Raw genomic sequence first — 23,071 nt, 5'->3', positions numbered from 1 at the left:
GCCTAGGAACGGTGGGTTAACTGCCTCTTTCAGTGGCAGAACAACAGATTTTCACCTAGTCAGCTCGGGGGATCCAATCTTGCAACCTTACAGTTAACCTGTCCAACGTAATAACGACCTGCCTCTCTCTCGTTGCACTCCACAAGGAGACAGCCTGTTACGCGAATGCAGTAAGCCAAGGTAAGTTGCTAGCTAGCATTAAACTTATCTTATAAAAAACAATCATAATCACTAGTTAACTTCACATGGTTGATGATATTACTAGATATTATCTAGCGTGTCCTGCGTTGCATATAATCTGACTGAGCATACAAGCATCTAAGTATCTGACTGAGCGGTGGTAGGCAGAAGCAGGCGCGTAAACATTCATTCAAACAGCACTTTCGTGCGTTTTGCCAGCAGCTCTTCGGTGTGCGTCAAGGATTGTGCTGTTTATGACATCAAGCCTATCAACTCCCGAGATGAGGCTGGTGTAACCGAAGTGAAATGGCTAGCTAGTTAGCGCGCACTAATAGCGTTTCAAACGACACTCGCTCTGCGCCTTCTAGTAGTTGTTCCCCTTGCTCTGCATGGGTAACGCTGCTTCGATGGTGGCTGTTGTCGTTGTGTTGCTGGTTCGAGCCCAGGGAGGAGCGAGGAGAGGGACGGAAGCTATTCTGTTTCACTGGCAATACTAAAGTGCCTATAAGAACATCTAATAGTCAAAGGTTGATGAAATTCAAATGGTGTCGAGGGAAATAGACCTATAATTCCTATAATAACTACAACCTTCAACTTCTTACCTGGGAATATTGAAGACTCATGTTAAAAAGGAACCACCAGCTTTCATATGTTCTCATGTTCTTGTTCTTACATACATACATACATCTTACATGTTCTTACATAGCACATATTGCACTTTTACTTTCTCCTCCAACACTTTGTTTTTGCATTATTTAAACCAAATTGAACATGTTTCATTATTTATTTGAGGCTAAATAGATTTTGATGTATTATATTAAGTTAAAATAAGTGTTCATTCAGTATTATTGTTATTGTCATTATTTCAAAAGAGTAAAAACATAATTGTCCGATTAATCGGTATCGGCTTTTTTGGTCCTCCAATAATCAGTATTGAAAAATCATAATCGGTCAACCTCTAGTTTCAGGCATATTTCTGTCGAAATCTGATTGTTTTTTGCAAATTCTTTTGATTCAACAGAATTGGCTGTAGGGCAAACTATTTTTCAAGGGAAGTGGGTGACAACTGTCAGCCCTCAAACTGCTACGATCAGTAGGTTTCCTGTAAAGATCCGTGTATAGAACATTATTTTCACACAAGATCAGAAGATCAAGAAATCTGATACACGTCAAATCAGTTTGCATAGTAAATCTCAAATGTTCAAAACAGGAGTTAAGAAAAGCATGGAATGCCTGGAGCTGTTTTGCATCACCCCTCCATAGAACAAAAATAGTAGTTAGTAGTAGTTTTTTCTACCATGTGGGTTTTTAGCTTGCTTTGAGCCTGCTAACTGAGAAGTGTTAATTCACCTGTTTCCTTTTCATTTTAAAACATTGATCTTACAAAAGGAGTTGTTTAATCTGACTGCTTAACTATTTATCTGTACATGGTATTGTATTTGAGTTTTTTTTACTCATTTTTTTCTAATCTTTACAGGACAATGCCACAGGCACTATCTGATGTGTGGAGACATTTCACTGCAACTAACGTAGCAGGAAGAGCTGTGTACATTTGCAAATACTGTGTCAAATCATATGTGAAGAATGCAACAAAAATGCAGAATAATCTGGCCAAGTGCATAATGCTCCCTCAGTGATCACAACAAGCAACCTCTGACAAAAAGTCCCTCTACTTCTATTTGAGGTGAAAATGATGACTGGTTTACCTCTGATGCTCACAGGCAATGTGTATTGGAAGAGATTTCTAAATGTTCTTTGCCCAACATACGCCCCTCCGACCAGACATGCTTTATCTACTAATTTGCTGGATGCAGAGTTCAACAGAGTTCAAGTGAAGGTCAAGCAAATCATAGCAAAAGCAGACTGTATTGCAATCATCTCTTATAGGTGGTCGAATGTTCGTGGGCAAGGAATAATAAACTACATAATCTCCACCCCTCAACCAGTATGCTACAAGAGCACAGACAAGGGACAACCGACACACCAGTCTCAACATTGCAGATGAGCTGAAGGCAAATGAGCTGAAGGTATTTGCACTGGTGACAGACAATGCTGCGAACATGAAGGATACTTGGTCTAAAGTGGAGTGGAGTCACATCACACCCATTGGCTGTGCTGCTCATGCATTGAATCTGCTCCTCAAGGACATTGTGGCACTGAAAACAATGGATACACTCTACAAGAAAGCCAAGGAAATGGTTAGGTATGTGAAGGGTCATCAAGTTATAGCAGAATATCTACCTCACCAAGCAAAGTGAGAATAATAAGAGCACCACATTGAAGCTGCCCAGCAACACCTGTTGGGGTGGTGTTGTCATCATGTTTGACATTCTCCTGGAGGGGTCTCTCCAAGAAATGGCCATATCACAGTCTGCCGATATGGACAGCCCCATCAAGAGGATCCTCCTGGATGATATATTTTGGAAGAGAGTGGTAAGCAGCCTGAAACCTATAGCAGTAGCCACTGCACGGCTTGAGGGAGGCAAAGTAATGCATCAAAAAGCGTGAAGACTTCTGCCTGAAGCCCATACACGTTGCAGTGTACATGTTGGACCCCAAGCATCCTGGCAAGAGCATCCTGTCTGGTACAGTGATCAACAAGGCCTACAGTGTCATCACTACTGTGTCTCGCCACCTCGGCCTGGATGACGGCAAGGTCCTTGGCAGTCTGGCAAAGTATACTTCCAAGCAAGGGCTTTGGGATGGAGATGCAATATGGCAGTCGTCCCAACATATCTCATCGGCCACCTGGTGGAAGGGACTTTGTGGATCTGAGGCTCTTTTCCCGTTGCCCCCATAATCCTAAAAATCCTACCAACATCAGCTATCTCAGAGCGATCATTCAATATTCTTTATTTTGTTGTTCAGTGAAATCATCCCATGTTAAGAGTCAACTCATTTAATTAAAGTTCAATTTGTATTCTAAATATTTTTTTTTATTTCTATTGGAAGGATTTAATCATTTGCAATTATGTCTCCAATATGATATGGTAAATATATCCAATGCAAAAAACATCTACATTTAAATGGTATTAATATTAATTCCCATATATTTCCGTTAATTCCCACAGAAAGTTTCCACCTCTGAATATTCCCCAAAATGTGCAAACCTAGTTGTCCGTAGCTTATGCCTGCCCATACCACAACCCCATCGCCACCATGTTCACAATGTTGACATCAGCAAACTGCTCGCCCAAACACGACACCATACACGCCTCGTACTGTTGAAACGGGGACTCATCGCTGAAGAGCACACCTCTCCAGCATGCCAGTGGCCATCGAAGCTGAGCATTTGCCCACTGAAGTCGGTTATGGTAGATAAATTAACATGAAATTATCTGGTAACAGCTCTGGTGGACATTCCTGCAGTCAGCATGCCAATTGCACACTCCCTCAAAATTTGAGATGTATGGCATTGTGTTGTGACAAAACCGCACATTTAAGATTGGCCTTTAAAAGTGTGCAGGCCTTCTTGTTCTTTACTGGCTTTTTATTGTCCCCAGCACAAGGTGCACTGTGTAATGATCATGCCGTTTAATCAGCATCTTGATATGCCACACCTGTCAGGTGGATGGATTATTTTGGCAAAGGAGAAATGCTCACTAACAGGAATGTAAACACATTTGTGCACAATAGTTGAGCATATGGAACATTTCTGGAATCTTTTATTTCAGCTCAATGAAACATGGGACCAACACTTTACGTGTTGCATTGTTATTTTTGTCAGTGTAATACGCATACACGATAATTATTACCCCCCTACACGTGCATTTGTCTCAGGATAGAGTAAAGGGATCTCTTACCGTGACCCAGGTAGGGATAAGGTCACACTTGTTGAGCACGAAGATCAGATGCTTCCACGGCTTCTCCTTCCTCATGTAGGTCTCGATGCTCTGCGAGCGCGTACGCATGGGGTCGCGGGCATCCAGCACCTGTATGATGACATCTGACGAGTCTATCACCTGTGGGTTAAGGAGTGATATTGAGAGAGGAAGGCAGAGTCAGGGTTTGGGCATAACCAGGAGTGAGAGAGTTCGTAGCTGAGCTAAACTCATCTCGAATCAGTATATTTCAGAAACATTTTTTTCAGTGAAGTAAAAGCGTAAGCATGACTGTCACTGTGGTCCATTTTTCCTCTATGGCAGTGACTGAGGCTGCATGTCTGCAAAGCCTAGTCAGACTGGCCTGCTTGCTCACGTATCCAACCCCATCACTGCCTGCACACCCCAGCACTGCCTGCACACCCCAGCTCGCCATCACAACTAAATAACATTTTAAAACTGATAGAGGTGCACAGAAAGAAAGGAGAGAGAAAAGCAGCTGTGTAGACTAATGGCTTGTTAGGGATGCGGAGAGCTGCTCACAGCCGTCACACGTGATATTATTGGATGACGCATTCTGCTATGACATATCGGACATCACGTTCTGACCTTTGATATTCTATTTGTAGGAAGCGTAGGGATGCATTCTGTAATTCATTTCGATATGAGAAACATAGTGGCAAGTTTGCATCCCTGATACCTGCACCGTACGCAGTTTCTATTAGGAAATATCAAGGTAAACTAAAATAAACTAAAATAAACATTCCTAGATCAGATAGAAAGATGCTGTACCTTGTAGAGTTCTCCCCAAAAGCCTCTTCGACTGGCCCTTCTTGAAGATCTCTTCACAAGCCTCCTCTCTGTGTGTAGATAACATACAGTGCAACAGGTGCCACACCCAAACAATAACCACAGACTGGAACTGCACGTGGTCCAACATACAGTCTAAAGCTAGGCTATATTATCAAAACAAAGAAAATGGAGTATCAATCATGGAATTGGGGTAGTAGTAAATAGAAAACGCATAGTAGTTATTGGTATACCTGAAAAAGCCCAGTACGTTTGGAAGGCATTGTCAGTCAAAGTGACATCAGTGACAGTAGCCAGTGACAAAATTAACACGCGCTACTGCACTCACCTGACCCCATCGTCCTCTGTGACCAAGTCGCGGTCCTTCTCAGTGCTGTAGGTCTGTACCGAGACCTCAGCCTGTTCTGCCAGGTCCTTCATGTCTCCCACCATCAGGTTGGGTCGTTTACGCTGCGCCTTGGGCCCGAACGTGGTCTCAAAGCCCTCGGTGTCCAGGATGTGTACCTTAGAGTTCTGCAGAAGATGGTGGCCAAGGGGAGGAGACGGGGAGAGATAATTTAGACAAAATTGTTTGACAGACTGCACTGGTTAGATAACAGGAGGAGAAACAGGGGCTTTTGCAATCTATTTGAGAGGCCATTCTATCGCAGCTGCTTCCTGAGAGAAGCAGCAGGAGGGACACATTAGGAAGACAGACAGGGGGAAGACTTGACGATAGATGTGAAAGATGGATGTGGAAATGTGGGACGATAGATGCGATTATGTCTGTGCTGTACTCTCTTATTATGGTCCTCAAATGGGTGTCTGAGCTCTATAACCATTAGCGTCCTCAAAATGTCTGCAAGTTGTTCAGCTGCCTTACAGACAAACCACAACCCAGGGGGGCTGGAGAAGAGCAGTTCTGTGCTCGCCCAACAGATTTACGGCCGCCTGCGTTGTATCACAGAGTGTGGGTTTGTAATGCCGCAATGCAATGCAAAATAAATGCATCCGGTAAAGCAACAGTGCTCTCTCTCCCTCGTGCGAAGAAACAAGCAGAATAAAAACCCAACGGCTTGGAGGGGGTTACAGTTGGAACACAACTCTTGGGTGGAACAGTAGTGGAGAGAAAGCACAGTGATGTAGAATTCCATGTGTGTTCCGTGTGAGGTATAGGTTAGGTTGTAATTAGTTGGAGCAAACTGCAAAGCTTTATGCGACGGAGCTGGTGGCCATGTTCCAGGGGTTCCACCAATAAACAACGGCGGAGAACAAACACAGCACCTCAAGTATGCAGTGAAACTGTCAATAAACTGCATCGTCTGAGCCAGATCTGATTAGGAGTTAAATTATCCTCCGACACAACCGTAAAAGGTAGCCTTAGTCCTATTGCAACACGGAGAGAGAGAGAAAACAAACAAACAGTTTATGGATCTCGTCAAAAGCAACGATGTTTAAGATTTCAGCTTCACCTTGACCATCCGCCAGGATGTTTTGGAGGTTGTTCTTTCTAAAACGATGTGTCCATCACCTCCAGTTTCATTCTTCCACCCCTTCTGGTCTTGTTTTGAAGTGTTCTAATGCTAAGCCTGGCTTTTTAAATTCAAATCTAACAGTAAATGACAAAAAAAACTCCAAATACGTGCTACCGACTGAAGACAGAAACTATGGTGAAAACATCACCATAAAATAGAATAAGAGACCTGACAAAGACCTTGGCGAGAATACTCAGCCAACAAACGGTGAAGATCAGGAACAGATCAGAAGACAGAGAACCAGAATTGACATCCAATTAAAAATTATTTATGCAACGTATCTGGACTTGCTCACATTCCTTTGGCATGGGGCTCAATTCCCTAAATGGCGTAAGACATAAAATGGCAAGAGGAAGGAGGAGTGGGGAAAGGAGGGAGAGTAAAAAAAGAAAAAAAAAAGGAAAAGGCCATTCATTTCCAACAGCTTTGAGCGTCTTGAAAGGTCTTGCACGCATATGGAGCTATTTAGAGGGAAAAGAACACAGAAAAACTCACTCAACAACAATGTTCAGAGAGAACATGAAGAACTGGACAGAAGTATTGTTTGTAGTCTTTTGGGCGTTTTTTTATTTTTTATAGCTAGGTCGAAAATGGACAATAAGTCATATTGTGATAAATTTGACCATGTTGCTCAATAACAAATACAAGAACATTCACTGCACATTAGTGGCAGTCGATGATTAAAAAAGCTATTATTTCATGCAGCATATACAGGGAATGCATGACTAATATTTTGATATGAAACCTGTCAAAATAAGATCCAGAATGATCTGATTTATTTTTGGCTCTTCAGAGAATTTGATGACATCTTTGTTCATATTGGCCTATAAGCTATATTATTCACATCCTGAGGAAGTGCAAAACATTTTGCTAGATTGATAACTCAAATTATTTTTGTGTTTATATATAGCCATGCAGGATCATTTATTAATCCATCAGTTAAATGTAGGCTAATGTCCTACAACAAAACTTTCCAGCGCCAGGCGTAGCCTACTTGATGTAACTGAAAGAGTAATAGCTTAAAAAAAAAAAAAAATTATTTTTTTTTTTTTTAAACTGTAATTTGCCTGCAGTAACACTTTCGTCAATGGTCATATGGTTGTGCTTCTCAGAATGCATCTCTCCCTCCACCATGCGCATATCTCACACAGCAGCCGGCCGCGAAACAGGGACAGGCAGATACTTTCATAGCAGGAATCAACATAATGCATAGGCTATTACGGTTGAGAAAATAATGGTTTTAGAGCAATCTACAGGAACATTGTGTAGCAAAATCACCCGGGGGCACAAAGTTGGCCAACTACATCGAACTCTCTCTTGCAAAGCACAACTCGATACAGGCAGGTTGGATCATTGTGAAGCGGAGCAAAACGAGCGGAATAGGCCAGTTGGAGAGGAAGAGCCCACCTGACCTGTCAACCTGTGCATTTTTCACCTCACAAATACAGCCTGGTTAAACCGGAATGAACGCTCAGTCTGGTGTAACCAGGCTCTAAGAAATAGGCTGCCTGAGGAAAACCATGTAATGATTTTACAATAAGTTAACTGACTTTCAGCATAAAAAAAGGGCACTCAACTTGCACTGCACTGACTCAGATGACTGGTTCAAATAAAAGAATAAGATGATAGTTGGAGTTGCATTGTTAGATTTCAGTGAAGCCTTTAATTTTATTGATCATAAATTGTTATTGAAAAAAACTCACTTGCTATGGCTTTACATCACATGGTTGCAGAGTTATTTATCCAACAGAACCTAGAGTGTTCTAACGTCAGATACAGTATATATACAAAAGTATGTGGACACCCCTTGAAATTAGTGGATTTGGCCATTTCAGCCTCACCATTGCTGACAGGTGTATAAAATACGAGCACACCGCTATGCAATCTCCATAGACAAATACACGGCCCTACTGAAGAGCTCAATGACTTTCAATGTGGCACCGCCATAGGGAAATCTTAATGCTACAGCATAAAATGACATTCTAGACGATTCTGGGCTTCGAACTTTGTGGCAACAGTTTGGAGAAGGCCCTTTCTTGCTTCAGCATGACAATGCCCCGGTGCGCAAAGCCAGGTCTTTACAGAACTAGTTTGTCGAGATCAGTGTGGAAGAACTTGACTGGCCTGTACAGAGCCCTGACCTCAACACCATCGAACACCTTTGGAATGAAATGGAACGCCGACTGCGAGCCAGGCCTAATCAGCCAACATTAGCGCCCAATCTCACTAAATGCTCAAAGCTGAAAGTCCTTGCAGCAATGTTCCAATATCTAAGTGGAAAGCCTTCCCAGAAGAGTGGAAAATGTCATAGCAGCAAAGCGTAGACCATGTTAATGCCCATGATTTTGGAATGAGCTGTTCGACGAGCAGGTGTCCACATACTTTTGGTCATTATGCATCTATTTTTCTTTTACAAATGATTTGGCACAAAGCTATAATGACTGTATGTACAGTGCCTTGCGAAAGTATTCGGCCCCATTGAACTTTGCGACCTTTTGCCACATTTCAGGTTTCAAACATAAAGATATAAAACCGTATTTTTTTGTGAAGATTCAACAACAAGTGGGACACAATCATGAAGTGGAACGACATTTATTGGATATTTCAAACTTTTTTAACAAATCAAAAACTGAAAAATTGGGCGTGCAAAATTATTCAGCCCCTTTACTTTCAGTGCAGCAAACTCTCTCCAGAAGTTCAGTGAGGATTTCTGAATGATCCAATGTTGACCTAAATGACTAATGATGATAAATACAATCCACCTGTGTGTAATCAAGTCTCCGTATAAATGCACCTGCACTGTGATAGTCTCAGAGGTCCGTCAAAAGCGCAGAGGGCATCATGAAGAACAAGGAACACACCAGGCAGGTCCGAGATACTGTTGTGAAGAAGTTTAAAGCCGGATTTGGATACAAAAAGATTTCCCAAGCTTTAAACATCCCAAGGAGCACTGTGCAAGCGATAATATTGAAATGGAGGAGTATCAGACCACTGCAAATCTACCAAGACCTGGCCGTCCCTCTAAACTTTCAGCTCATACAAGGAGAAGACTGATCAGAGATGCAGCCAAGAGGCCCATGATCACTCTGGATGAACTGCAGAGATCTACAGCTGAGGTGGGAGACTCTGTCCATAGGACAACAATCAGTCGTATATTGCACAAATCTGGCCTTTATGGAAGAGTGGCAAGAAGAAAGCCATTTCTTAAAGATTTCCATAAAAAGTGTCGTTTAAAGTTTGCCACAAGCCACCTGGGAGACACCAAACATGTGGAAGAAGGTGCTCTGGTCAGATGAAACCAAAATTGAACTTTTTGGCAACAATGCAAAACGTTATGTTTGGCGTAAAAGCAACACAGCTGAACACACCATCCCCACTGTCAAACATGGTGGTGGCAGCATCATGGTTTGGGCCTGCTTTTCTTCAGCAGGGACAGGGAAGATGGTTAAAATTGATGGGAAGATGGATGGAGCCAAATACAGGACCATTCTGGAAGAAAACCTGATGGAGTCTGCAAAAGACCTGAGACTGGGACAGAGATTTGTCTTCCAACAAGACAATGATCCAAAACATAAAGCAAAATCTACAATGGAATGGTTCAAAAATAAACATATCCAGGTGTTAGAATGGCCAAGTCAAAGTCCAGACCTGAATCCAATCGAGAATCTGTGGAAAGAACTGAAAACTGCTGTTCACAAATGCTCTCCATCCAACCTCACTGAGCTCGAGCTGTTTTGCAAGGAGGAATGGGAAAAATGTCAGTCTCTCGGTGTGCAAAACTGATAGAGACATACCCCAAGCGACTTACAGCTGTAATCGCAGCAAAAGGTGGCGCTACAAAGTATTAACTTAAGGGGGCTGAATAATTTTGCACGCCCAATTTTTCAGTTTTTGATTTGTTAAAAAAGTTTGAAATATCCAATAAATGTCGTTCCACTTCATGATTGTGTCCCACTTGTTGTTGATTCTTCACAAAAAAATACAGTTTTATATCTTTATGTTTGAAGCCTGAAATGTGGCAAAAGGTCGCAAAGTTCAAGGGGGCCGAATACTTTCGCAAGGCACTGTAGATGAGTCCACACGATACATTTCAGCAACCAAAGCCAGAGGGCTCACTGAAATTCTAAATAAGGAGCAGTCAGCATCAGAATGGGTGATTCATAATAAACTTGTCTTTACTATATTAAAACAAAAAGCATTGTATTTGGTTCAAAATATTCCCGAAGATCTAAACTGGAGTTGTACATAAAGGTGTGACCATAGAGCAAGTTGAGGAAGCTAAACTCCTAGGTATTACATTGGATGGTCAAGTGATATTGACAAAGTCGTGGTGAAGATGGGGAGGGTTATGTCTGTTATAAAAAGATGTTCTGCGTTTGACACAAATCAACGGTACTAGTTGTTCAGGCTCTGCTCCCAGCTTGATTACTGTCCGGTAATAGGGTCAAGTGCAGGAGAGAAAGACCTAGCAAAGCTGCAGCTGGCTCAAAACAGAGCAGCACGCCTTGCCCTTAACTGTACATACAGAACTAAAATCGACAACATGCATGCCAGTCTTTCTTGGTTGAGGGTTGATGAGCGATTAACTGCTTCTGATCTACTTTTTATAAGAAATATTACTGACGAAAGGTCGACTTATTCTGATATTTCAACGGCGATTATTCAAGGACCAAAAAAAGCCGATACCGATTAAAATTGGACGATTAATATTTATATATACAGTTGAATTCGGATTTTACATACACAGCCAGGTGGCCCAAACTGCTGCATATACCCTGGCTCTGACTCTGCTTGCACTGAACGTAAGAGAAGCGACAATTTCCCGAGTTAATATTGCCTGTTAGAGTCATTAAAACTCATTCTTCAACCACTCCACACATTTCTTGTTAACAAACTCGTTTTGGCAAGTCTGTTAGGGCATCTACTGTGTGCATGACAAGTAATTTTTCCAACAATTGTTTACAGACATATTATCACAATTCCAGTGGATCAGAAGTTTACGTACACTAAGTTAACTGTGCCTTAAACAGCTTGTAAAATTCCAATAAATTATGTCATAGCTTTAGAAGCTTCTGAATGGCTAATTCACACCATTTGAGTCAATTGGAGGTGTACCTGTGGATGTATTTCAAGGCTTACTTTCAAACTCAGTGCCTCTTTGCTTGACTTCAAGGGAAAATCAAAATAAATCAGCCAAGGCCTCAGAAAAAAAACTGTAGGCCTCCACAAGTCCGGTTCATCCTTGTGAGCAATTTCCAAATGCCTGAAGGCACCACGTTCATCTGTACAAACAATGGTACGCAAGTATAAACACCATGGGACCACGCAGCCATCATACCGCTCAGGAAGGAGATGCGTTCGGTCTCCTAAAGATGAACGTACTTTGGTGCGAAAAGTGCAAACCAATCCCAGAACAGCAGCAAAGGACCTTGTGAAGATACTGGAGGAAACAGGTACAAATGTATCTATATCCACAGTAAAACAAGTCCTATATCGACATAACCTGAAAGGCCGCTCAGCAATGAAGAAGCCACTGCTCCAAAACCGCCATAAAAAAAAGCCAGACTACGATTTGCAACTGCACATCAGGGCAAAGATTGTACTTTTTGGAGAAATGTCCTATTGTCTGATAAAACAAAAATAGAACTGTTTGGCCATAATGACCATCATTATGTTTGGAGGAAAAAGGACGAGGCTTGCAAAGAACACCATCCCAACTGTGAAGCACAGGGGTGGCAGCATCATGTTGTGGTGGTGCTTTGCTGCAGGAGAGACTGGTGCACTTCACAAAATAGATGGCATCATGAGGATGGAAAATTATGTGGATATATTGAAGCAACATCTCTAAACATCAGTCAGGAAGTTCAAGCTTAATCACAAATGGGTCTTGATCACAATGATCCCAAGCATACTTTCAAAGTTGTGGCAAAATGGCTTGAGGACAACAAAGTCAAGGTATTGGAGTGGCCATCACAAAGCCCTGACCTCAAGCCTATGGAAAAATTAAAAAGTGTGTGTGAGCAAAGACTTATTATGGGAAGCTTATGGAAGGCTACCCAAAACATTTGACCCAGGTTAAACAAACAATGTAAAGGCAATGCTACCAAATACTAATTGGGTGTATGTAAACTTCTGACCCACTGGGAATGTGATGAAAGAAATTAAAGCTGAAATAAATCATTCGCTCTACTATTATTCTGACATTTCACATTCTTAAAATAAAAAGTGGTGATTCTAACTGACCTAAGACAGGGAATTTTTACTAGGATATAAATGTCAGGAATTGTGGAAAAACTAAGTTTAAATGTATTTGGCTAAGATGTATGTAAACTTCGACTTCAACTGCATGTATTTGTAATAATGACAATTACAACATTTTTTACTTAATATAATACATCAATAAATTTAATTTAATCTCAAATAAATAATGAAACATGTTCAATTTGGTTTAAATAATGCAAAAACAGTGTTGGAGAAGAAAGTAAAAGTGCAATATGTGCAATGTAAAAAAAGCTAACGTTGAAGTTCCTTGCTCAGAACATGAGAACATATGAAAGCCGGTAGTTCCTTTTAACATGAGTCGTCAATATTCCCAGTTAATAAGTTTTAGGTTGTAGTTATAGGAATTATGACACGTTGACTATTTATCTCTATACCATTTGTATTTCATATACCATTGACTATTGGATGTTCTTATAGGCACTTTCGTATTGCCATCACCCGCTTGAAGTCATAAAGAGCTCTGTGAATCAAGTAATTGCTAAGAGCTGCTGGCAAACGCAGTAAAGTGCTGTTGGAATTAAGCCTGCTGCTGCCTACCACCGCTCAGTCAGACTGCTCTATCAAATCATAGATTTATTGATAATAAACACACAGAAATACAATCCTTGGTCATTAATATGGTCATATCCGGAAACGATCATTTTGAAAACAAAATGTTTATTCTTTCAGTGAAATACGGAACCGTTCCGTATTTCATCAAAGGGATGGCAACACTATGTCGAAATATTGCTGTTACATTGAAGGTTGTGCAATGTTATGTCATAAATAAGTAAAAATCTGGCAAATTAATTCTGGTCCTTGTTGGGAAGAAATGGTCTTCCCACAGTTCACAACGAGCCAGGTGGCCCAAACTGCTGCATATACCCTGACTCTGCTTGCACTGAACACAAGAGAAGCGACAATTTCCCTAGTTAATATTGCCTGCTAACATGAATGTCCTTAACTAAATATGCAGGTATTGATTTTCAAAAGGCATGGGTACATTTGTGCAACGAATGTGCTTTTTTCGCGATTGCGCTTTTGTTAAATTGTCATCCGTTTGGCGAAGTTGAAGTAGGCTGTGATTCGTTGATAAATTAACAGGCAACGCATTGATTATATGCAATGCAAGACAAGCTAATTAACCTAGTAATATCAACCATGTGGAGTTAACTAGTGATTATGTGAAGATTGTTTTTTATAAGATACATTTTTTATTTTAAATTTTACCTTTATTTAACTAGGCAAGTCAGTTAAGAACAAATTCTTATTTTCAATGACGGCCTAGGAACAGTGTTCAGGGGCAGAACGACAGATTTGTACCTTGTCAGCACGGGGGTTTGAACTTGCAACCTTCCAGTTACTAGCCCAATGCTCTAACCACTAGGCTACCCTTCCGCCCCTAATGCTAGCTAGCAACTTACCTTGGCTCCTTGCAGCCACAACGTCATTTTGATGCTGCACTTGCGTAACAGGTGGTCAGCCTGCCATGCAGTCACCTCGTGGATTGCGATGTAAATCGGCATCCAAAAAGGCTGATTACCGATTGTTATGAGTAATTGGCATGGCCGATTCAAGTTATCGGTCGACCTCTAGTCTAGTCCTCTAGTCTAATCCAATAACATTCAGCTCACATACCCCACAAAACATGCCAACAAGGGTTTCTTCAAAAACGAATTCACTGCAACGCACAGTTTTATACAGAGCCATGATCGCATGGAACTCCCTTCTCCAATTATTCAAGCAAAACTACCTAAAAACAGATTAAAAAGCAACTCATGGAACAGCGGGGACAGTGAGGAGCCTCTTTTTTTTAAAGTATTGTTTGTATAATGTTGTATTTAAAATGTGTGTGACTTGTCTATCAGTGTTTTGAGTTTGTGGACCCCAGGAAGAATAGCTGCTGCTTCTGCAAAAGCTAATAGGGATCCAAATAAATAAAAATTCATGTTCATATCACACAAGACAGACCGCTACAGCTTTGCCAGATGGGACAATATTGAATAACATTGCGTGAGATCGAACACAATTGACACTCCCCGTAGTCAAAAACATCACCACCACAAATATGAAAGCACACAGTGTGGAGAGTGCCGTCTGCTCAGCATCAAGTAGCCAACTCCACCCCAGTATTGAGTCACTTGGTGTCCTAATTTAACCGGGGTCGTATTCATTAGGCACAGAAGACTAAAAGTCCTGAACCACTTTTAGTTTTCAGTCGCAAAACATTTTGCTACAGTGGGCTAATGTAGCACGGTCTACCGAAACGTTGGTACTTTTCGATACTAAAAACATGAACGGTTTGATACTAGAATTTGTTACTTTCGGCACTTGTGTCAAATGTGTCTCAAGTCATATACGGATTGAGAGGAGCTAGTCTGTCTAGTAATTTGTCTGAATCTTTTCAAGGGGGACAGTAGTAAGATAGCCAGACTACTTGCGCATGCAGCAGACACAGGGCAAGCCACATTTGAGAAGCAAGCGGGAGAGAGAAAATGCCAACAACAAGGCTTCTTCAAACTAAAACATAACTCCACGCCCCCATGTTGTTGACGAAACGGTCTCCAGAAGTGAACTATGGGAATACTTTGCGTACAGAGCAGATGAGGGCCAGCCAACAGAAACAACTAAGCACAAGGTGCTACAAAGCAGTGCAAGGAAGGTTTATTCCAAAATGACAAACAATTTTTTAGAGTGGAGAAAAAGTATGTGAACCCTTTAGAATTACCTGGATTTCTGCATAAATTGGTCATAAAACGTGATCTGATCTTCATCTAAGTCACAACAATAGACAAACAGTCTGCTTAAACTAAAAACACAAACAATTATAATTTGTCATGTCTTTATTGAACACACAGTGTAAACATTCACAGTGTAGGTTGGAAAAAGTATGTGAAACCTTGGATTTAATAACAGGTTGACCCTTCTTTGGCGTTTTCCGTAGTTGTGGAACAGACCTGCACAACGATCAGGAGGAATTTTAAACCATTCCGTTTTACAAAACTCTTTCAGTTCAGCAATATTCTTAGGATGTCTGGCGTGAACCACTCGAGGTCATGCCACAGCATCTCAATTGGGTTGAGGTCAGAACTGACTGGGCCACTCCAGAAGGCATTGTTGATCTGTTGTTGATTTACTTCTGTCTTTTGGGTTGTTGTCGTGTTGCATCACCTAACTTCTATTGAGCTTCAATTGGAGGACAGATAGCCTTACATTGTCCTGCAAAATGTCTTAATAACATTTTAAATTATTTTTTCCGGTCGATAATAGCAAGCTGTCCAGGATCTGAGGCATCAAAGCAGCCCAAAACCATGATGCTCCCTCCACCATACTTTACAGTTGGGATGAGGTTTTGATGTTGGTGTGTTGTGCCTTTTTTCCCTCCAAACAACACAACCGCAGTTTAATCTGTCCACAGAATTGTTCCAGTAGCGCTGTGGAACATCCAGGTGCTCTTTTCCGAACTTCAGACGTGCAGCAATGTTGATTTTGGACAGCAGTGGCTTCTTCCATGGTGTCCCCCAATGAAAACCATTATTGTTTAGTGTTTTACGTACTGTAGACTCGTCAACAGAGATGTTAGCATTTCTGTAAGTCTTTAGCTGACACTCTAGGATTCTTCCTAACCTCATTGTGCCTTCTGCGCTGTGCTCTCACAATCATCTTTGCAGGACGGCCACTCCTAGGAAGAGTAGCAACAGTGCTGAAATTTGTCCATTTACAGACAATTTGTCTTACCGTGGACATTCTTTCAGAGATACTTTTGTAACCCTTTCCATCTTTATGGAAGGCAACCATTATTAATCTTAGGTCTTCGGAGTTATTTTGTCCGAGGTTCACATCAGGCAATACTTCTCGTGAATAGCACACTCAAATTTTGTGAGTTTTTCTTTAACGGGGCAGGGCAACTCTAACCAAAATCTCCAATCTCGTCTCATTGATTCGACTCCAGGTTCATTGACTCCAATTAGCTTTTGGAGAAGTCATTAGCCTAGGGGTTCACATTTTTCCCAACCTACACTATGAATGTTTAAATTATGTATTCAATATAGACCAGACAAATACAATTTGTGTGTTATTAGTTTAAGCACAATGAGTTTGTCTATTGTGACTTAGATGAAGATCAGATCAAATTTGATGTCAAATTTATGCAGAAACCCAGATAATTCCAAAAGGTTCATACTTTTTCTTGCCACTGTACACAGAACATTTGCATTGTAATGTTATTCTACTAGCAACTAAATTTGAATGACTTGAGTGAGAATGACGAACATACAGTACCAGTCAAAAGTTGACACACCTACTCATTCAAGTGTTTTTCTTTATTTTTACCATTTTCTACATCAAAACTATGAAATAACATACGGAATCATTTAGTAACCAAAATAGATTATTCAAAGTAGCCACCCTTTGCCTTGATGACAGCTTTGCACACTCTTGGCATTCTCTCAAATAGCTTCATGAGGTAGTCACCTGAAATGCATTTCAATTAACAGGTGTGTCTTGTTAAAAGTTGATTTGTGGAATTTCTTTCCTTCTTAATGCGTTTGAGCCAATCAGTTGAGTTGTGGCAAGATAAAGGGGGTATACAGAAGATGGCCCTATTTGGTAAAAGACCAAGTCCATATTATGGCAAGAACAGCTCAAATAAGCAAAGAGAAACGACAGTCCATCATTACTTTAAGACATGAAGATAAGTCAATCCAGAAAATGTCAAGAACTTTGAAAGTGTCTTCAAGTGCAGTCTCAAAAATCATCAGGCGCTATGATGAAACTGGCTCTCATGAGGACCGCCATGACTGCTGCAGAGGTTAAGGTCATTAGAGTTACCAGCCTCAGAAATTGCAGACCAAATAAATGCTTATTGAGTTCAAGTAACATCAACTGTTCACTGGCTAATTGACCAAGAAGGAGTGATGAAGTGCTGCATCAGATGACCTGGCCTTCACAATCACCCAACCTGATCCCAATTGAGATGGTTTGGGATGAGTTGGACCACAAAGTGACGGAAAAGCAGTGCTCAGCATACTCCTTCAAGACTGTTGGAAAAGCATTCCTCATGAAGCTGATTGAGAAAATGCCAAGAGTGTGCAAAGCTGTCAAAGGCAAAGGGTGGCTACTTTGAAGAATCTAAAATATATTTAGATTTGTAGTAACCAAAAAAGTGTTAAACATGATTCCATGTGTTATTTCATAGTTTTGAAGTCTTCACTATTTTTCTACAATGTAGAAAATAGTCAAAATAACTCTTGGGGGTAATTAATATGGAGTTTTATTTTTTGAAAGAAATTGAATATATTAGTTTAGATGTTGTACTAAATATGGGTTAAATAAAAAATTAAAACTAGCTATCAACATATTGTTCAATGTTAAAAATAAATAAAGGCCAGTGGTTATTCTGTGACATTTTTTGCAAATGTATCGTTTCAGTGTCCTGATAAACCTGGTATCAATGTCAAAATGCTGATATTGTGACAACACCAGTGTGCTCAAATGAATGTGTCCCTGCTTGGTACTCACGTGTGCTTTGACCCTGGTATCAATGTCAAAATGCTGATATTGTGACAACACCAGTGTGCTCAAATGAATGTGTCCCTGCTTGGTACTCACGTGTGCTTTGACCCTGGTATCAATGTCAAAATGCTGATATTGTGACAACACCAGTGTGCTCAAATGAATGTGTCCCTGCTTGGTACTCACGTGTGCTTTGACTCTGTCGTGCAGGAGGGACATGGGCAGCCAGCTCTGTTTCATTACCACGCGATATGGGTCCTTCTTCACCGCACCCATCTCATCCTGAAACTTCTGTAGGGATGACTGCTTGATGACCCGAGTGTTTGCTGAAACAGTGGAGACCAGAGGGGAAGAATTAACCAGTGTGTGAGAAAGTTGAGGCTGCCATCTTCTCTCCATACACAGATATTTAAAAAAGGCATAAAACAGATTTATTCTTACAAATCAAGAGTTTGCTAGACATTATTGACAAGAACTCCACCATTCTGTATACAGTTTCAACTTGCTTCAACTAGCCAATCAATCGTTAGACAAATTGCCATTATACCTCTCAAATCAATAATAAAAACAGAGCCAAGAGAATTTGTGGATTAACTTGAGACAGTGTGGCAATTGCAGTTAACAGCACTACTCACCAAACCATTTGATGTTGGGCTCCACTCTGGCCTGTGTCCCATCAGCCACAGTGGACTGGTACGACAAACGCTTGATCACCTGGCCTCTGTTGTTGCTAATGGCAGAGGAAATAGTCAGCGGCCACAAAAGCAGGTGCATGGAAATTATATTACAGTCAAATATATTACAACACAATCATTTATTTTTTTTATGAAGAGGAGCTACATATAGAATACCAGGAACTGGTGTGGTTGATCTGGGTAAAGTGTCAACTGCTGACCTGAGAGTTACATTAGCATTAAAGGAAAGAGTTCATATGGAAGTGTCACATGTTTTCTCTCCACCATTTACCATCTCTGCTTTTGTCTGTACATATTCAGACGCCTGACAGATGCCCGGTCCCTCATGCTGTTGCCTGAACCTGCAGGAGTCTTTGGTCGGTCTGTAAAAGGTAGAGTCGTAAGGTTATGGTGATATATGCCACACAATGTTAGAGATTATAGGTGTGTGGTGGTATTTTGGGTTAATTAATTGTCAGAACAATATTGGAAATCCATATAAGAAGTGTAGTTCTCAATTGTGTTATGGAAGTTATGTTGTGTTTTTGGCAAAGGTTTAACAGAATGTGTAGCTAAATTAGCTAGTTACTGAACTAATTATGTCAGTGCCAAACATATTGTATACGTTTCCATTTCTAGCTAACACAAATGTCACATATGGACCAAATATGTCTGTGTTGTTAGACGAAACAGACAGATCTATCAGAGAGAAAGTCTATCGCGTTAGCTAGCTAACATTAGCTGTAAACAAACAGTAACGTTACATAGAGCATGGACTGTAACATACCAGGATTACTGCTGGCCGCCGATGTGTTTATCGTGCTTTCCCCCTTGGACCGTGGCTTCACCATCTTGACAGGTTGTTTGACACACGTAGAAAACACTCAAAATGTCAAGTTATAGCTTCAACTTCCAGTCCCGCAGATTCCGGATGGACGTCATCAGAGAGCGACAATACATGTGTTCTTTATTATTATTTTGTTTATTTTTTAATATATATATATATATATATATATATATATATATAAAACTATACAAACAGGCAATGATATGCTAAGGGGTAAAACAAATTACAGATTATACAAGGACCTTAAAATATACACACATATTGATTGTTTTAGCAGCTTTCTTATTAGAAGAATGTAGAATGGTCTTAATGTACTGTTCAAATTCCGGAAGAACACGGAAGAGTGTTTTTTTATTAGTGAATTTACATTTATGAATATGACATTTTGCCATTAGCACAATTAGATATATGAGGTAAAATTGTGAATGTCTTTTTTGAATTTCTTCAGGTAATGATTTGCAGGGTAATACTTATTGATCATTCTGAAAGAGACCTCTTTGACCTTCAAGCAGGTATTTGTGTGGTAATAACCAGACTTTTCCCCAACAGATATTTTAGACAGATGCGTTCCAGTAAGTTGTGACATAAGGAATGGATACAATATCCCTTTGAAATAAAGCACGTATAGATCTGTTCTGAGGGAACAAGGAGAAACACATTTTTCCTACTGAAGAGTCAACTGGATTAAGCGAGGGTAGGTCAAGAAGGTGAGGTCTGGTTACACCTCTAAATAACATGAGAGTTCCAAATGGAATAGCATCAAAGACTATGGCAAACTCTCTAGCTGTAACAGGGATATTGTAATGAGATATAAATTCCTCATAATTGAGTAACAATCCTTCTGCATTAAAAAGTTTACTCACCAGCAGGATATGATTATGATTAAATAAATACTTTTTCCTATACAAAATATCCTTCCAAATGAAATACCTATGCAGGAAAAAAAATTATGTTTATATATTAACGACCACGCTAAGAATACTTGTCTATGAAAAGCAGATAATTTTGTAGGAATCTCGTCAATGTTATCCAGGCTGTATCACATCCGGCCGTGATTGGGAGTCCCATAGGGCGGCGCACAATTGGCCCATCGTCGTCCGGGTTTGGCCAGGGTAGCCCATCATTGTAAATAACAATTTGTTCATTACTGGCTTGCCTAGTTAAATAAAGGTTAAATAAAATGTAAAAAAACAATAATTGCAAAATAACATAAAATTGAAGCCACCAAAACGGGAGAAGATATAATGAGGGATGAAATTCCAAATTGAAGTTGGATTCTATAAGAAATGTTTAGCCCAATTTATCTTAAAAGTATTATTCAAAGTAGGAAAATCCCAAAAATTGAGACCACCATAGTCATATGTGTTCATAACGACAGATTTCCTAATATAATGTGTATGATTTTTCCAGATGAAGTTGAAAAGCATCTGGCCAACCACTTTACCTATTTTGTTGTCAAGATGGAGGGACTGGGCTGCATATGTAAGTCTGGAGATACCTTCAGCTTCAGAAAGCAATGCTCAACCTTTCAAGGATAAAACACTTTGCAACCAATGATTAAAAAAATGGTTCAATGGTTCAAAAAAACTTTGTTTTTTTCAATAATGTGAAATGTAATGAGCATCTTTCCTGTTGATCCTTAGATATGGTAATCCCAAGGTATGCTACTTTTTCCTTGACTGGAATATTGCATATAGAGGGTATCACACTTTAGCAGCAAACAATTCACACTTATTAAGGTATAGGCAAAGAGCAGATGCTTTGGTGGTGTCATCTGCAAGCTGACTTATGATAATATCTCTGTCAGCAATAGAGATCCCTTTTATATCGCTGGATTTAACAAAACTTGTAAGAAGTTGGGTTGCAAGCAGGAAGAGGTAAGGCAACATTGGGCAACCTTGCCTAATTCCTCTTTTCAAATCAAATCTAGGAGAAATGCCATGCTTTAATTTAATGGAACTGTTCCCATTCATATAAAGAGTTTTAATAGTACTACAAAATAATTCCACAAAGCCAAATTTCTCAAGGGAGAGAAATATAAACTCATGTTCCATTGTATCAAATGCTACAGTATATAAAAGTCTAAGAAGACAATAAAACTCTCTTCGAAGATTAGATCAGAATAGTCAATCAGGTGTAACACAAGTCGGATATTATTAGATATACAGTGGGGCAAAAAAGTATTTAGTCAGCCACCAATTGTGCAAGTTCTCCCACTTAAAAAGATGAGAGGCCTGTAATTTTCATCATAGGTACACTTCAACTATGTCAGACAAAATGAGAAAAAAAATCCAGAAAATCACATTGTAGGATTTTTTATGAATTTATTTGCAAATTATGGTGGACGTCGGGCCCTCATACCACCCTCATGGAGTCTGTTTCTGACTGTTTGAACAGACACATGCACATTTGTGGCCTGCTGGAGGTCATTTTGCAGGGCTCTGGCAGTGCTCCTCCTGCTCCTCCTTGCACAAAGGCGGAGGTAGCGGTCCTGCTGCTGGGTTGTTGCCCTCCTACGGCCTCCTCGACGTCGCCTGATGTACTGGCCTGTCTCCTGGTAGCGCCTCCATGCTCTGGACACTACGGCGACAGACACAGCAAACCTTCTTGCCACAGCTTGCATTGATGTGCCATCCTGGATGAGCTGCACTACCTGAGCCACTTGTGTGGGTTGTAGACTCCGTCTCAAGCTACCACTAGAGTGAAAGCACCGCCAGCATTCAAAAGTGACCAAAACATCAGCCAAGAAGCATAGGAACTGAGAAGTGGTCTGTGGTCACCACCTGCAGAACCACTCCTTTATTGGGGGTGTCCTTTATTGGGGTGTCTTGTCTATTCCATTTGCAAAACAGCATGTGAAATTTATTGTCAATCAGTGTTGCTTCCTAAGTGGACAGTTTGATTTCACAGAAGTGTGATTGACTTGGAGTTACATTGTGTTGTTTAAGTGTTCCCTTTATTTTTTTGAGCAGTGTATATATATATATATATATATATATATATATATATATATATTTTTTTTTTTCTTCCCAGAGTTCCCAGTTGTCTTGAACACACTGAAGTCGGAAGTCGGAGATTTACGAGTTCCCAGTTGTTTTGAACGCTACATGAAATCTCTCACTTCACCTTTTCCTCTCTGACCATGTGATGCTCAAGTAATGGTCAGTGCTATCCGGGATCATTAGGACTTCTCCACCCTCACCTTAAACATAACCCTTAACCCTTAGCCATATAGTTTCACTAATAAAGGACTATTAAAAGCGCAGTGCACTAAATCCAATTTTTTTATTCCGATTTCTCAGGGGATGCTGTAGCGCCCTCCCACGGCTATGCCCTAGCTCATCTACAGCGTTAGGGTTACTGTTCCCACACAGCCATGCATCCATGTTACAGCATGTATTTACAGAAGACAGAGGGACCACCTGTGCTAATTAGTTATCTAGCATGCTA

General features: G+C 40.5%; 1 pseudogene; it reads right to left on the bottom strand.

Annotated features, from left to right (window-relative positions):
* Positions 1–19,713, bottom strand: part of LOC110517275 — a 39,102-nt pseudogene extending 19,389 nt beyond the window's left edge.
* Positions 19,714–23,071: the final 3,358 nt, after the last annotated feature.

The sequence above is a fragment of the Oncorhynchus mykiss genome, chromosome 3 (assembly GCF_013265735.2).
Source record: "Oncorhynchus mykiss isolate Arlee chromosome 3, USDA_OmykA_1.1, whole genome shotgun sequence".
NCBI classification, from domain to species: domain Eukaryota; kingdom Metazoa; phylum Chordata; class Actinopteri; order Salmoniformes; family Salmonidae; genus Oncorhynchus; species Oncorhynchus mykiss.
Note: the sequence above shows the minus strand (reverse complement) of the source record. Positions and strands in the feature narration are given on the sequence as shown.